The 13532-nt window shown below is 41.0% G+C and overlaps 1 pseudogene; it reads left to right on the plus strand.

Annotated features, from left to right (window-relative positions):
• The first annotated feature begins 3515 nt into the window (after positions 1-3515).
• On the plus strand, positions 3516-4325 carry LOC123633984 (annotated as a pseudogene).
• Positions 4326-13532: the final 9207 nt, after the last annotated feature.

Raw genomic sequence — 13532 nt, forward strand, 5'->3', positions numbered from 1 at the left:
TCCACAAGTACCTCTCCTAGAAGCTTCCCAGACAGCCTCCCTCCTCCCTGCCTGCCTGCCCCTCCTCCCAGGTGTTCAAGGTGAGCAGGGTGGTTTCACTATGCAGTGGCTCATCTTTCCACTGTGCTTGGCTTCAGCCACTTGACTCTTGGTTGGTTTTTTTTTGTTTGTTTTCATTAAAACAATAATCACACATGGTGACAAACTGAATTTTACATTCTCTTGTCCCACCCTCCCTACCCACAGTCCCTGTAGCTAATTTCTTTCAACTGTTTCTGCCTTGAGTTCTTCTGGTGACCACTTCCACAACTGCAGGTGTAATGTTTACTTCCCTGTTAATTGATCTATCAGCTTTGTGGTATTGTTATTGTTTGGACAAATGGAAATTTGGTTGAAAAATTAAAAAATTCAAGTAGCACCATACATACCTCTCTACAAAGGCCACAGGAAAAAAAAAGTAACACCAAGTAATGAAAACAACTTCTCTCTGCCCCACCCTCCATTCCCACTCCCCAGAGTCAACAAGTTTTAACACTTTCACCTGTTACTTCTGGTCTCAGGCCTAATCTTGGTCACTTCAGCCTTATCCTGGCTGGAGCCCAGGTGGCTCCTCAGCAGGTCACCAGTGAGTGGCTTTCCCCCTTGGGTTCCTAGCTGCCCACACCCTTGAGCTTCGAGGGATCTGGCAATGGAAAAGTGTCTTTATTCTCTTTCAACAAACTCTTCATACTACCTAATAAGTATTTACTATGTTATTAATTATTATTTATTACTTACTTACTAACAATAATTATTATTATCATTTACTATCGCACTGTGCTAAGTATTATAAATACATGATTTCATTTAATCCTCACAACATCCCTAACAGGAAGCTATTTGTGTCTCCATTTAATGATGACAAAACTGAGGCTCAGAGTGAGTAGTTAAGCAGCTCGCCCATGGTCAGGCCTCTAGCAGTGGCACAGTGAGGATTTGAACCTGACTTTGCCTCATTTCAAGGTCTGGGCTCTAACCACTACGCTATACTGCACCCCTACTACTAAGCCTGGTGTGGATCACTGTGCTGGGCGAGGGGCACGCGTTCGGGAGCAGCAGACAGGTAAGCAGGTGGCTATGATATCAGTTGCCTGCCACATGCACAGTGCTCTGTGTTCTAGAGCCCAGCCCGGTAGATTGGACAGCTGCAATGCCCAGCACGGCAGTCAGTGAATGAGATCCCCTCTCCCCTTCTCTGCTCAGGGAGAGATGGGGGGATTTGAAAGAGTCTATTTGGAGCTTTGGCCAAATACTCCAATGGTTCAGATATAACTATGCAGAGCTAATGGGGTGACCTTTGTAAAGGAAAGAAGCTCAGAGGAAATTAGGGACCACAATAATTCCCAGATTGCTTCTTCACAAAGAAGGGGGTCAGTAATGATAAAAGTTGTGTAATTTGCTTTCCTCATATAAGAAAGACTAGGCTGTCCACTGCTGGGTAAATCCCCAGGAGAACTGAAAACATGTGTCCACCCAAAAACCTCTACTTGAATGTTCACAGCAGCATTATTTGGAACAGCCAAAATGTGCAAATGACCCAAATGTCCATCAACTGATGGATGCATAAACAAAATGTGCCCTGTACATACAGTGGAATACTATTCAGCCATAAAAGGATTAAAGCACCGATGCCTGCTACAACATGGATGAACTTGGAAAACATCATGCTAATAGAAGTCAGTCATTTATATGAAATGTCCAGAATAGACAAATCCGTTGAGACAGAAAGTGGATTAAGGGTTGCCAGAGGCCAGGAGGAGGGAGGAATGGGCAGTGACTACTAATAGGTAACAGGTTTCTTTGAGGGATAATGAAAATGTGCTGAAATTAGATAGTGGAGATGATTATACACTTCTGAATATATTAAAAACACTAAATCGTACATTTTTAGAGGCCCAGTTTTATGGTATGTAAATTATATCCCAGAAAAGCTTTTTTTCAAGAGAGAGAGAGAGAGAAAGAAGGAAAGAAGGAAGGAAGGAAAGAAAGAAAGAGAGAAAGAAAGGAAGGACGGAAAGAAGGAAGGGAGGGAGGGAAGGAGGGAGGAAGAAAGGAAGGAAGGAAGAAAGACTAGGTTATTTTTGCTTAGGAAGAACACTCTCCCTGGGGCGAGGTGTGCTGGCCTCCGGGGGGGGGGTGGACCCCATTAGGTTCAGGAGGCACAGTAGTGAGAGCGCACAAAAATGTTTTAATTTTCATTTCTTTTAAAAGCAGAAGAGGCCAGGTGCAGTGGCTCACACCTGTATTCCTACCACTCTGGGAGCCCGAGGCAGGAGGATTGCTTGAGCTCTAGGGTTCAAGACCAGCCTGAGCAAGAACGAGACCCCCGTCTCTACCAAAAAAAAGAAAAAGAAAAAAAAAGCAGAAGAAATTTGACTATACTAATAATAATGAATCTATAATAATGAATTCATCTTGGCTTGTATTTGTCTTTATACCAATGCACTAATAAAATGTAATTTATAATATTTTTCTATGGAGGGAAGGGCCCACAGAGGCCTGGGGCCTGCGGAACTCATAAGCAGCCCGGCTTCTGCGTAACACCTGAGGAAGTCAGGCCCAGGCCTCACATACTGAAGAGAATCGGAATTAGAGCACTCATCATCTTCCCCTGGGTCTAGGATTCCACCTGACCGAGAACCCTCCAGAACTTGGAGGCTCCAAGAATTGTGAGAGGAGAAGGGAGAAGAGACATCCACCGAGAGGGAGCAAGACCATCCCCATGTGAAAGCCCTAAACTGAGCCTGGAGGCAGGAGAGCGGCTTCCCAGGGCTGTGCCTCTCGCCTCCCTGCAGAGGAGGAGTGGAAAGGGGGTGCCTCTAGGACCCCTTCCCCAGGATCCAGATCTCCTTGAAGTCCAGGCGTTCATCAGGTCACCGCCCTCTTCAAAACCTTCATTATCCACTCCACACCCATGGCTTAGAGATGGAGCTTTCAAACATTCCTTTATCCCTAGAACCTTTCTTTAAAATAAACCTTACAGAGAAGTCTGATATATGAAAAATATAGGGCTTTGGCAGAAACAGGGTAACGGGTCAGGGGACCCATCCGTCTGAGCCACGATCCCATCATACGGAAGCCCCTAAGCCACCTCTGAAGACCCACTAGGGGGTCTCACTCTTGCTCAGGCTGGTCTTGAACTCCTGGCCTCAAGCAATCCACCCACCTCGCCCTCCCAGAGTGTGAAGATTACAGGGGTGAGCCACCATACCCCGACCCCAGTAGAGCTCTTAAAGTTCAAACTTCACTGGATCCTATCAGCTGGCCAAAAGTTTTTAAAATGTTACTGCCTAAGGCTGTCAGAGATGCCAGGAAAGGCTGCTCTCATTTACCACTAATGGGAAGTGTGAATTGTTATTGCTGTGTTGGAAAGTAATATAGCAGTAGCTATTAAAATTAAATATACATATACTGAGACGCAGAGCAAGGCAAGCAGCTTCTGGCTGTGTGGAAGTTTTGCGTTCATAAAAGTATCCATGGAGAATACTGAGAATTCAGTGGATTCGAAATCCATTAACATTTTGGAAACAAAGATCATCCATGGCAGCAAATCAATGGACTCTGGAATCTTCTTGGACAATGGCTACAAAATGGATTATCCTGAAATGGGTTTATGTATAATAATTAATAAGAAGAACTTTCATAAAAGCTCTGTCAGGTACAGATGTAGATGCAGCAAACCTCAGGGAAACATCTGTGAACTTGAAATAGAAAGTCCAGAATAAAAATGATCTGACACATGAAGAAATTGTGGAATTGATGTGCAATGTTTCTAAAGAAGATCATAGCAAAAGGAGTTTTATTCGAGTGCTTCTAAGCCATGGTGAAGAAGGAATAATTTGGGGGACAAATGGACCTGTTTGCCTGAAAAAAATAACAAGTTTTTTCAGAAGGGATTATTGTAGACGTCTAACTAGAAAACCCAAACTTTTCATTATTCAGGCCTGCCGAGGTACAGAACTGGACTGTGGCACTGAGACAGACACTGGTATCGATGAGGACACGGCGTGTCAGAAAGCTGAGCTGAGGCCGACTTCTTGGACGTGAACTCCACAGTGCCTGGTTACTACACCTGGCAAAATTCAAAGGGTGTTTCCTGGTTCAGGCAGGCACTTTGTGCTATGCTGAAACTGTACGCCCACAAGCTGGAGTTTATACACATTCCTACCTGGGTTAAGGTGGCAACAGAATTTGAGTCCTTTTCCTTTGACTCTACTTTTCATGCAAAGAAACGGACTCCATGTATTGTGTCCATGCTCACAAAAGAACTGTATTTTTATCACTAAAGAAATGGTTGCGTGGGTTTTTTTTTTTTACTTTGTATGCCAAGTGAGAAAACAGGATGACTGACTGATACTGTATTTCCTGCTCTCATTTAAATCTAATCTAATGTTCCAGATGGTACTTTGAAACATATCCCTCCCATAGTAGTAGAACCAATATGAAGCTGCCTCAGACTCAAAATCAGGTAGTCGAAATTGAATGTAATTAGGAATAAATAATAATGGGTAATGATGCAGTCCTTACGAGAGGAAATGATTGTAAATTTACAGCTTTCATAATTGGCAAGTTTTAATGATGCTATGCTATGAATTTTTAAGTAATCATGAAACATTGCACTAAGGAATTTTAACGATATCCTCCCATTTAGGATGATGCATTTTAGTTCTTGTCAAACTATAAAAACGATGATGTGGGAGAACTTAGGGATCCACTAAGGTCAAAGCCTTGAACCTTTAGTTTAGAGTTGATATACAAGGATGAGTCAACTGTGTTTTTAGACCACTTATCTAAGATTATGGTTTTATGATGTTTGTCCTGAGCATGTCCTTCCTGTGTAAAAAAAAAAAAAAAAGGTCATTGTTTAACATTGAAAAAGAAAGTAAATATTTGAGAGGACGTACAAGCAAACTAAGTTGATTCTTTTAATGCTAAAATGCACCATGTATAAGGGATGGAGCTACCACCACAAGGTGCTGCAATGCAGCTGACCTACCAGCATGGAAGTATCTTCTGATTTGTGCACATCAGCTGAGCTTCCCATACCAGCAAAATGCCTGAAGAGCTATTATGTAAAAACCTCAAACTGTTGATTATTAATAGGATGGCATGAAGAAATTCTATAGGAACATGCTAAAATACAACCCATATAAGAAAAATGGAACGTAAGGAAAGAGCAATAAATGGATCAGCTGGGCTCTCTGTAATTAGAGAGCAGACGGCTGGGGCCTGAGCAGAGGCGAAGCACAGCCTACTCGGTGGGAGGCGGCTTCGGGAAAGGACCTCCAGCCGGTTTGCTCATGCGCACTGGTGTGCGTGGAGGATACCCGGGGCACAAATCGCCAAGACAGGAAGCGAGCCCAAACATAAACTTCTGGAATGGAAATTTTTCAGAGGTGGTGCGTCACAATAAAAATTGTAGTACTCTCTGTAGTAAAATGTTTCGGCATGTTAAGTTATTTTTCTGTTTAAGTTTACAATCAAAGGAAAATAGTAGTAATGTTTTATACCGTTCACTGGAATAAGAGAGCCACGGCGCACGGGGCGGTAGCAGCCATCCGGCCGGAGCCCTCTGGCCCGTGGGGAAGGCGCAGGCCCGAGCGCGGCCCCCGCGCCTCCTCACTCCCCAGCCTCAGTCTGCCGTTTCACCCGAGCTTGCCTTTTGCTCAAGGAAAGGAACTCACGTTTATAAATCACAGCTATTTGTTTTAACTAGATCTGTAACTTTTTCTAAGTAAATGTAGCATCTAATTGTATCTTAAGGTGTGTTGCTGTGTGACACTTTTGTAAAAATTTATTTTGCATTTTTATTTCAAAATATACTTTCGAACTTAAAATTAAAATAAATAAATATATATATATACTCTGCAACCCGGCAGTTTCACTCCTGGGAATCTGTACCACAGAAATAAAAGCATCGCTCCTTATGGATGTATATACAAAGATATTTATTCAGCAATATTATTATTGCTTGTAGTGAAAAAAATATTGGAGTAGGAAAGACCCATCACTAGGGAAATAGGAAATAAGATAAATTATGGTGCCTCCATACCTTGGAATAATATACAGCCATTAAAAAGAAGGATTTAGATCTATCTCCATTTGTCTTGAGGAAATTTTCATGACATATTGTTAAATGGAGAACAAATAAAATGCAGAGTTCATACCATGATCTCAGTTTTATAATGCAATTACATTATGCAAAAACATCTCTTGTAAGTAGAGCTAACTCAATTTATATATAGTGACATGATCATATAGAAAGCTATGGAAGAAGGTATTCTAGTCTATTAACATTGGTTATTTGAGTGTGGGGAAATAGAACAGTCAATTTCAGTGAATTTCTCAAAGCTCTGGTAAAAGCCCCAGTCTCCTGAGATTCTTCACATGCCTTACAAATTAGAGTTATAGCTATTTGTATAGATAGTTGCTGCGATCCAAACGGATAATAAAACTTATCTTATCTCCAAAAGGGGAGGTCAAATGCTCACCACCTGGAGTAGGTCCCTAGGTTAAGCCCTGTGCCTGGAAGACTGGAGTGTTATCTCCCTAGGGATTTAGACTTCAAAAGGGATGAAGACCCAGAATTCAAAGACAACTGTAGGATGGAAAAGCCGGATTGGGGGGGTGTGGGGTTATCTGGTTCCAGGATAGAATTTTACATTCCAAAAGGTCAGTGTTAGGATTCAGGCTCCTGACACTTTCCAAAAGCACCCTTTTGGAAGGAGAGGAGACAATAGCTCTCTTCCCCTTTTATAAGTTGAGCAAAATCATGTTTCTTTGTCCTTAATCTTTAGATGTTTGGTCCTCAAATAGAATCTGGCTTTCATTGTGTTGTCTTAGGGTAAGACGTGGGCCAAGGAGGGCCCTAACACACTGATTACTTACTGTAAGGTAATTAATAAGAAATCTGTCTGTCCAGAGCACCTCATGTGTGCATTCAGTATAAAATTAGTAAAATGCGGGCAAAGTGGTTCATACCTGTAATCCTAGCACTTTGGGAGGCTAAGGAAGGAGAATTGCTTGAGGCAAGACCAGTCTGAGCAATATAGTGAGAGCTACATCTCTACAAAAAATACTAAAAAAATTGCCGGGTGTGGTGGTGTGTGCCTATAGTCCCAGCTACTCGGGAGGCTGAGGCAGGAGGATCACTTGAGCCCAAGAGTTTGAGGTAGCAGTGAGCTCCAATGACACTACTGCACTCTAGCCCAGGCAGAAGAGCAAGACCTTGTCTAAAAAATAATAATAAAATAAAAATAAAAATAGTAAAATGGGTGAGGCACCGTGGTTCATGCCTATAATCCTAGCACTTTGTGAGGCCAAGGCAGGAGAATTACTTGAGGCCCCATCTCTTAAAAAATTAAATACCTAAGTGATGAACCTAAGTGTTCATCAACAGATAAATGGATAAAGAAATTGTGGTACATATACACAATGGAATATTATATAGCCACAAAAAAGAATGAAATCCTGCCATTTGCAACAACACGGGTGGAACTGGAAAATGTTAAGTGAAATAAGCCAAGCACAGAAAGACAAATCTCATGTGTTCTCACTCATATGTGGGAGGTAAATATTAACAACAATTGATCTCATGGAGACAGAGAGTGGAATGATGGTTACCAGAGTATGGAAAGGATAGCAGGGAAGGGAGGGTAAAGTGGGGATGGTTAATGGGTGCAAAAATATAGTTAGATAAAATGAACAATATTTAATAGCACAGCAAAGTGACTATAATCAACAGTAAGTTAGGGTATACTTTCAAATAACTGAAAGAGTGGAATTTGGAATGTTCCTAACACAAAGAAAAGATAAATGCCTGAGGTGATGGATACTCCAATTACCATGATTTGATTAACTCATACTATATGCCTGTATCAAAACATCACATGTACCATGTAAATATATACAACTATTAGGTACTCGTAACAATTAAAAAATAAAATAAAATACTGACAGCAAAAAAATAAAATAAAAAGGTCTCAACCTGGAAATGAACATACCCCTTCCACTCACATTCCATCATAAGAACACGTATGGCTGAGAAAGGCATTCCCCGGCTGAACAGCCATTTCCAGCAATATCTCTATATTATGGAAGGAGGAACACAATTTGATAAATAGCTGGTCCTGTGTGCCACAATATTTATAAATGATATTGGACTATGTTGTTTTTGTTTTATATTTCTTGGACTTAAATGTCAAAGCTATACATGCTTCACAAAATAAGTTACAATTACCTTTTCATATTTTCTTATGTTCTGGAAACATTTAAATATGATCACAATGATCAATTGCTTGAAAACGTTGCTTATTAAAATCAAAGAGGCCAGACTCAGTGGCTCACTCTTGTAATCCTAGTACTCTGGAAGGCAGAGGCAGGAGGATTATTTTGAGGTCAGGTGTTCAAGACCAGCCTCAACAAGAGCAAGACCCTGTCTGTACTACAAATGGAAAAAATTAACAGGCCTGGTGGTGCGTGCCTGTAGTCCCAGCCACTCAGAAGCTAAGGCAAGAGAATCCCTTGAGCCCAGGAGTTTGAGGTTGCTGTGAGCTAGGCTGACGCCACAGCACTCTAGCCCAGGGGACAGAGCTAGACTCTGTCTCAAAATAAATAAATAAATAAATAATCAAAGGGGCCCAGTAAAGAAAATTTTTAATTAAAAGAAATCAGTAAAATTAGTAAGATGAACATTAAAAACTCAACACTTAGAGAGCAGAGATGGAGGAGTAGCTAAATAGAAAAAAGAAGCAAGAGAGGGAGAGAGAGGAAAGTAAGTAAAAAGAAGGAACACTAATTTTTTTTTGAGAGAGAGATAGGATCTCACTCTTACCCTCGTTGGAATGCAGTGGCTCAATCACAGCTCACTGTGACCTTGAACTCCCCAGCTCAAGAGATTCTCCCACCTCAGCCTCCCAAAATGCTGGGATTGCAGGCATGAGCCACCACACCCAGCCAGAACTGCCTTTAAAAAGTATCACTGCCGGCAGGGCATGGTGGCTCACGCCTGTAATCCTAGCACTCAGGAAGGCTGAGGCGGATGGATCGTTTGAGCTCAGGAGTTCAAGACCAGCCTGAACAAGAGCGAGGCCCCGTCTCTACTAAAAAATAAAAAGAAATTATATGGACAGCTAAATATATCTATATATATATAAATTAGCCACGCATGGTGTTGCATGCCTGTAGTACCAGCTACTCAGGAGGCTGAGGCAGGAGGATTGCTTGAGCCCAGGAGTTGGAGGTTGCTGTGAGCTAGGCTGATGCCAGGGCACTCTAGCCTGGGCAACAGAGTGAGACTCTGTCTCAAAAATAAATAAATAAATAAAAATGTTTAGAAAAGTATCACTGCCTTAAAAAGGAAGGGCCCCTGTCATGTGCTACAATATGGATAAGCCTTGGGGACATCATTCTAAGTGAAATGAACCAGTCACGAAATGACAAACACTGTATGATTCTACCTGCATGAGGTATCCAAAGTAGTCAAATTCATAGAGACGGAAAGTAGAACAGGGGCTGCCAGGGGCTGGGAAGAGGAGGAAATGGAGAACTGTTGTTTAATGAGTACAGAGTTTCAGTATGGCAAGATGAAAAGAACTGGAGATTGGATGCACAGCAATGTGAAGGTACTTAACACAACTGAACTGTATAGTTAGAAATGATTAAAGGGAGAAGCCCAGGTAGTTCAAGACCAGCCTGGGTAAAATAATGAGACTCCCCATCTCTACAGAAAAATTAAAAATCAGCTGGGCGTGGTGGCACGCATCTGTAGTCCCAGCTACTTAGGAGGCTGAGGCAGGAGGATTACTTGAGCCCACCAGTTCAAGGCTGCAGTGAGCTATGATCGTGCCACTGCACTCCATCCAGCCTGGGCAACACAGCGAGATTCTGCCTCAAAAAAAGAAATGATTAAGATGGCAAATTTTATGTTATGTGGTTTTTTTTACCACAATTAAAAAGAAAAAAAATTTTTAAAAGTATCACCAATAAATAACCATCTGTTATATGATCACATATGTGTAAAATTATATATCTAAAAAGACATGCCTGAAAGGATATAATCAAACCAATGGTTATTTCATGGAGATGGGATTTCAGATGACTTCTTTTCCTTCACATTGTAAAATATTTTAAAATTTTTTACAGTGACCGTGTTTATAATCTAGGGAAAACGTATTTTGTTGTGAAAAATAAATACATAAAATAAGCATCTCATGCCTGAATACCTACACCTCTCCTTCTCCCTCCAGGATGGACTGATCTGCTCATCACCCACCACCACCCCCCCACAGCTAGAGTGCAGCCAGTCCTGCAGGTGAATAGGCCAGCCTCCAGTCAGCCTCTGTGTGACTCTGTGATCCTGACCAGATTAAGCCACCAAATTACTTTCCCTCTTTGAAATTCTAGCACAACAACTGTGGAATTTGGCAAGCTCACTCTAAAGTGTATATTTTTTACTAAAGGGCCAACAACAGCCGAGATATCCTTGAAAAAGAAGAGCAAGTGGGAGATTTGCCTTACCAGATATCAAGGATTATGTTTAAAATATTGCAATTAAGACAGCATTGTATTGGCATAAAAATAGATTAGTCAGTGGATACAACAGAAAAGAGAGCCCAGAAATAGCCCCCTGTGATGCTGTGAAATATACATTTAATTTCCATCCATTTCCTGACATACAGTTCCTTAAACTCTCGCGATCTCCAGAGTGGGAACAGTGTCTTTTGTATATTGATGAGATGACTGGTGGCTGGGGGCCCCTAGTAGCTTCAGGATGGGGGCAGGTCACCAGAAAGGCCAAGGCATGATTAGAGGGTTGGGACTTTTAGCCTCTTACCCACAACCTCCGAGGAGGGAAAGGGGCTAAAGAGTAGTTTGATCACCAATGGCCAATGATGTAATCAATTGTGCCTACTTAATGAAGTTCCCATAAAAACCCAAAAAGACTAGGTTTGGAGAGTTTCCAGATAGTTGAACATGTGGAGATTCCTAGAGGGTGGCACACCCAGAGAAAGAAGGCATGGAAGCTCTGTGCCCCTTCCCACATGGCTCGCCCTGGCTGTTCATCTGTATCCTCTGAATATCCTTTATAATAAACTGGTAAAAACAAATGTTTCCCTGAGTTTTGTGAACCTCTAGCAAATTAATCAAATCCAAGAACAGGTCAGGGGAATACCAATTATTTACAGATCAATCAAAAGCACAGGTCATAATCTGTGCTTTCGACTGATATGTGATCTTGTGGGGCTGAGCCCTCAACTGCGGTATCTGACACTATCTCGAAGTAGGCATGTCAAAACTAAATTCAATTAGAGGACACGCAGCTTGTGTCCACTGAAGAACTGCTTGACTGGTGTGAGCATGAAAACCTACACTCATCTGAGATCACAGAAGTACTTTGTATTGATCATTGTGTGAGGGTAGGAAAAACAGTTTGGTATTTGAGTGTGTTGAACAGAGCGAAGCGTAGAGAGGAAAAAGTTTGTTTTTTCCTGTACCACCCACACATGTATTTATTACACAACTGGCATTGCAGAGTGATGGAGAAAGGAGGGACTTTTCAGCTCATTTTTCTGGCACAATTGTTTACCTACAACGAAAACAATTAAAGTTAACTCCTACATCACATTATATACAAAGATTGAATACACATGGATAAAGATATGTAAAAAGCAAACATATAAAAATTTTTAGAATAATATAGGAAAACACATTTATTATCTCAGGATAGGGAAATATTTCCTAAATAATAGACCAGCATAGTACAAACCAAGAAAAGAAGGTTAATTTTAATTACACTTAAATTAAGACCTTCTTTATTTTCAATACTTAAAGAGAGTGGAAAAACCAGCCACAAACTAGAAGATACTTGCAACCCGTATAAGGAAACAATAGCAAAACTCTTGAAGAGAAACTTCACAGAAAGAGAAACTTATAGCCAATAAACATAAGAAAAGATGCTCAGCATCATCAGTAATCAGGGAAATATAAATTTAAAAAATCGGTTAACATTTCATACCACTAGATTGGCAAAAATTTTGCCCAACAAAAAAATGAGGATGTGGAGTAAATGGAACATGCAATGCTGCTAAGAGTGTAAATTAGTACAATAACCTTGAAAAACAAGTTGGCATTTTCTAGTAGAATTGAAACTGTGAATACTCTGCAGCCCAACAATTCTGCTCATAGGTAGGTATAAACCTCGAGCAACTCTGGCACACATATCCTAGGAGACATATCCAGGAATGATCACAGAAGCACTGTTTGTAATGGGAAAAAATAGAAATAACCCAAAATGACAATGAGAAATAGGCAGGATAAATAAATTACGTTATAATCATATGATGAACTATTATACAGTGGTGAAAATTAATGAATTAGAGCAACTTGGATGAATCTCAAAAACAAAATGTTGAGTGAAAAAAAGCCAATGGCGGAAGAATGCATATGATATTACTCCATTTATAAAAAGTTCACAATGATGTAAGCCCACATGTTTAGGGATGAAAATATATGTAGTAAACATTATTTAAAAAATAATGGAAATGATAAATCTGGTAATGATAACAATTACCAGATATTAGTTCCACTGAGAGGGAAGAAAATAGGTTGGGGAAGACAAGTTAAGGGGTTAAAAGGTAATGTTCATTTCTTAAACTAGGTGGGTTTTGCGGTGTTCTTGTTACCTTAGATGTCATTTATAAACAGTTTTTTATATTTCCAATATGTAATTAAAACATTTAAGAGAAAAAGATGAAGAAGAAGAGACGGCTGAGTATGTCATGATGAGCTAAGCACTAATGAGCTAGCCTGGGATCAGGACTCCATGGTTTTGCTCAAAGCTCCTTCTTAACTTACAGTTTAACCTGAGCAGAGGCACTGACTTCCCTGTAACTCAGTCTTCTCCCTTGTGGAATGGAGTTAATAATACAGACTACACATAAATCCTCCCAAGACAACAAGAGACAATGGATACGATCGTGCCTTGTAAAAACAAAAGTGCTATACAACTGTAACATGGTGGCATTATTCTTGACAATTTCAGATTTGCTTGGCAGAGAACAAAGAGCTACATCCTGTGACTCAGTCCTCAACCCCGGGCCTGCCCCAGCTTACAAAAACAGGACTGGCTGTGCTGCTGCTGTTTCACCTTCACGGGTGGAAAAGTAACGATTATAGATTACAGGATTAATGTCAATTATGGGGGGGACCTCAACCAAAGGAAGTGAGGAGACCCAGAGCCACACCCACTGCCCAACCTTAGAGAAGCAAGGGGGCCAGGTGTGAAGTTCCCAGCTCACATCTGAACTTAGCCCTCTCCTGTAAGCCCAGACCACGCTTAATAGTGAGCTGAAAGACTTCAATTCCAACTTTAAATTGGTCGTAGTATTAATAATAAAAATGACCAGTCTGTGCACCTCTCCACACCCAGTTCTATCCTTTGACTGCCACACCCACCAGATTCCACTGTAAATGCTGCTTCCCTCCCATCTCCT

The sequence above is a fragment of the Lemur catta genome, chromosome 3, assembly GCF_020740605.2.
Source record: "Lemur catta isolate mLemCat1 chromosome 3, mLemCat1.pri, whole genome shotgun sequence".
Taxonomy (NCBI): domain Eukaryota; kingdom Metazoa; phylum Chordata; class Mammalia; order Primates; family Lemuridae; genus Lemur; species Lemur catta.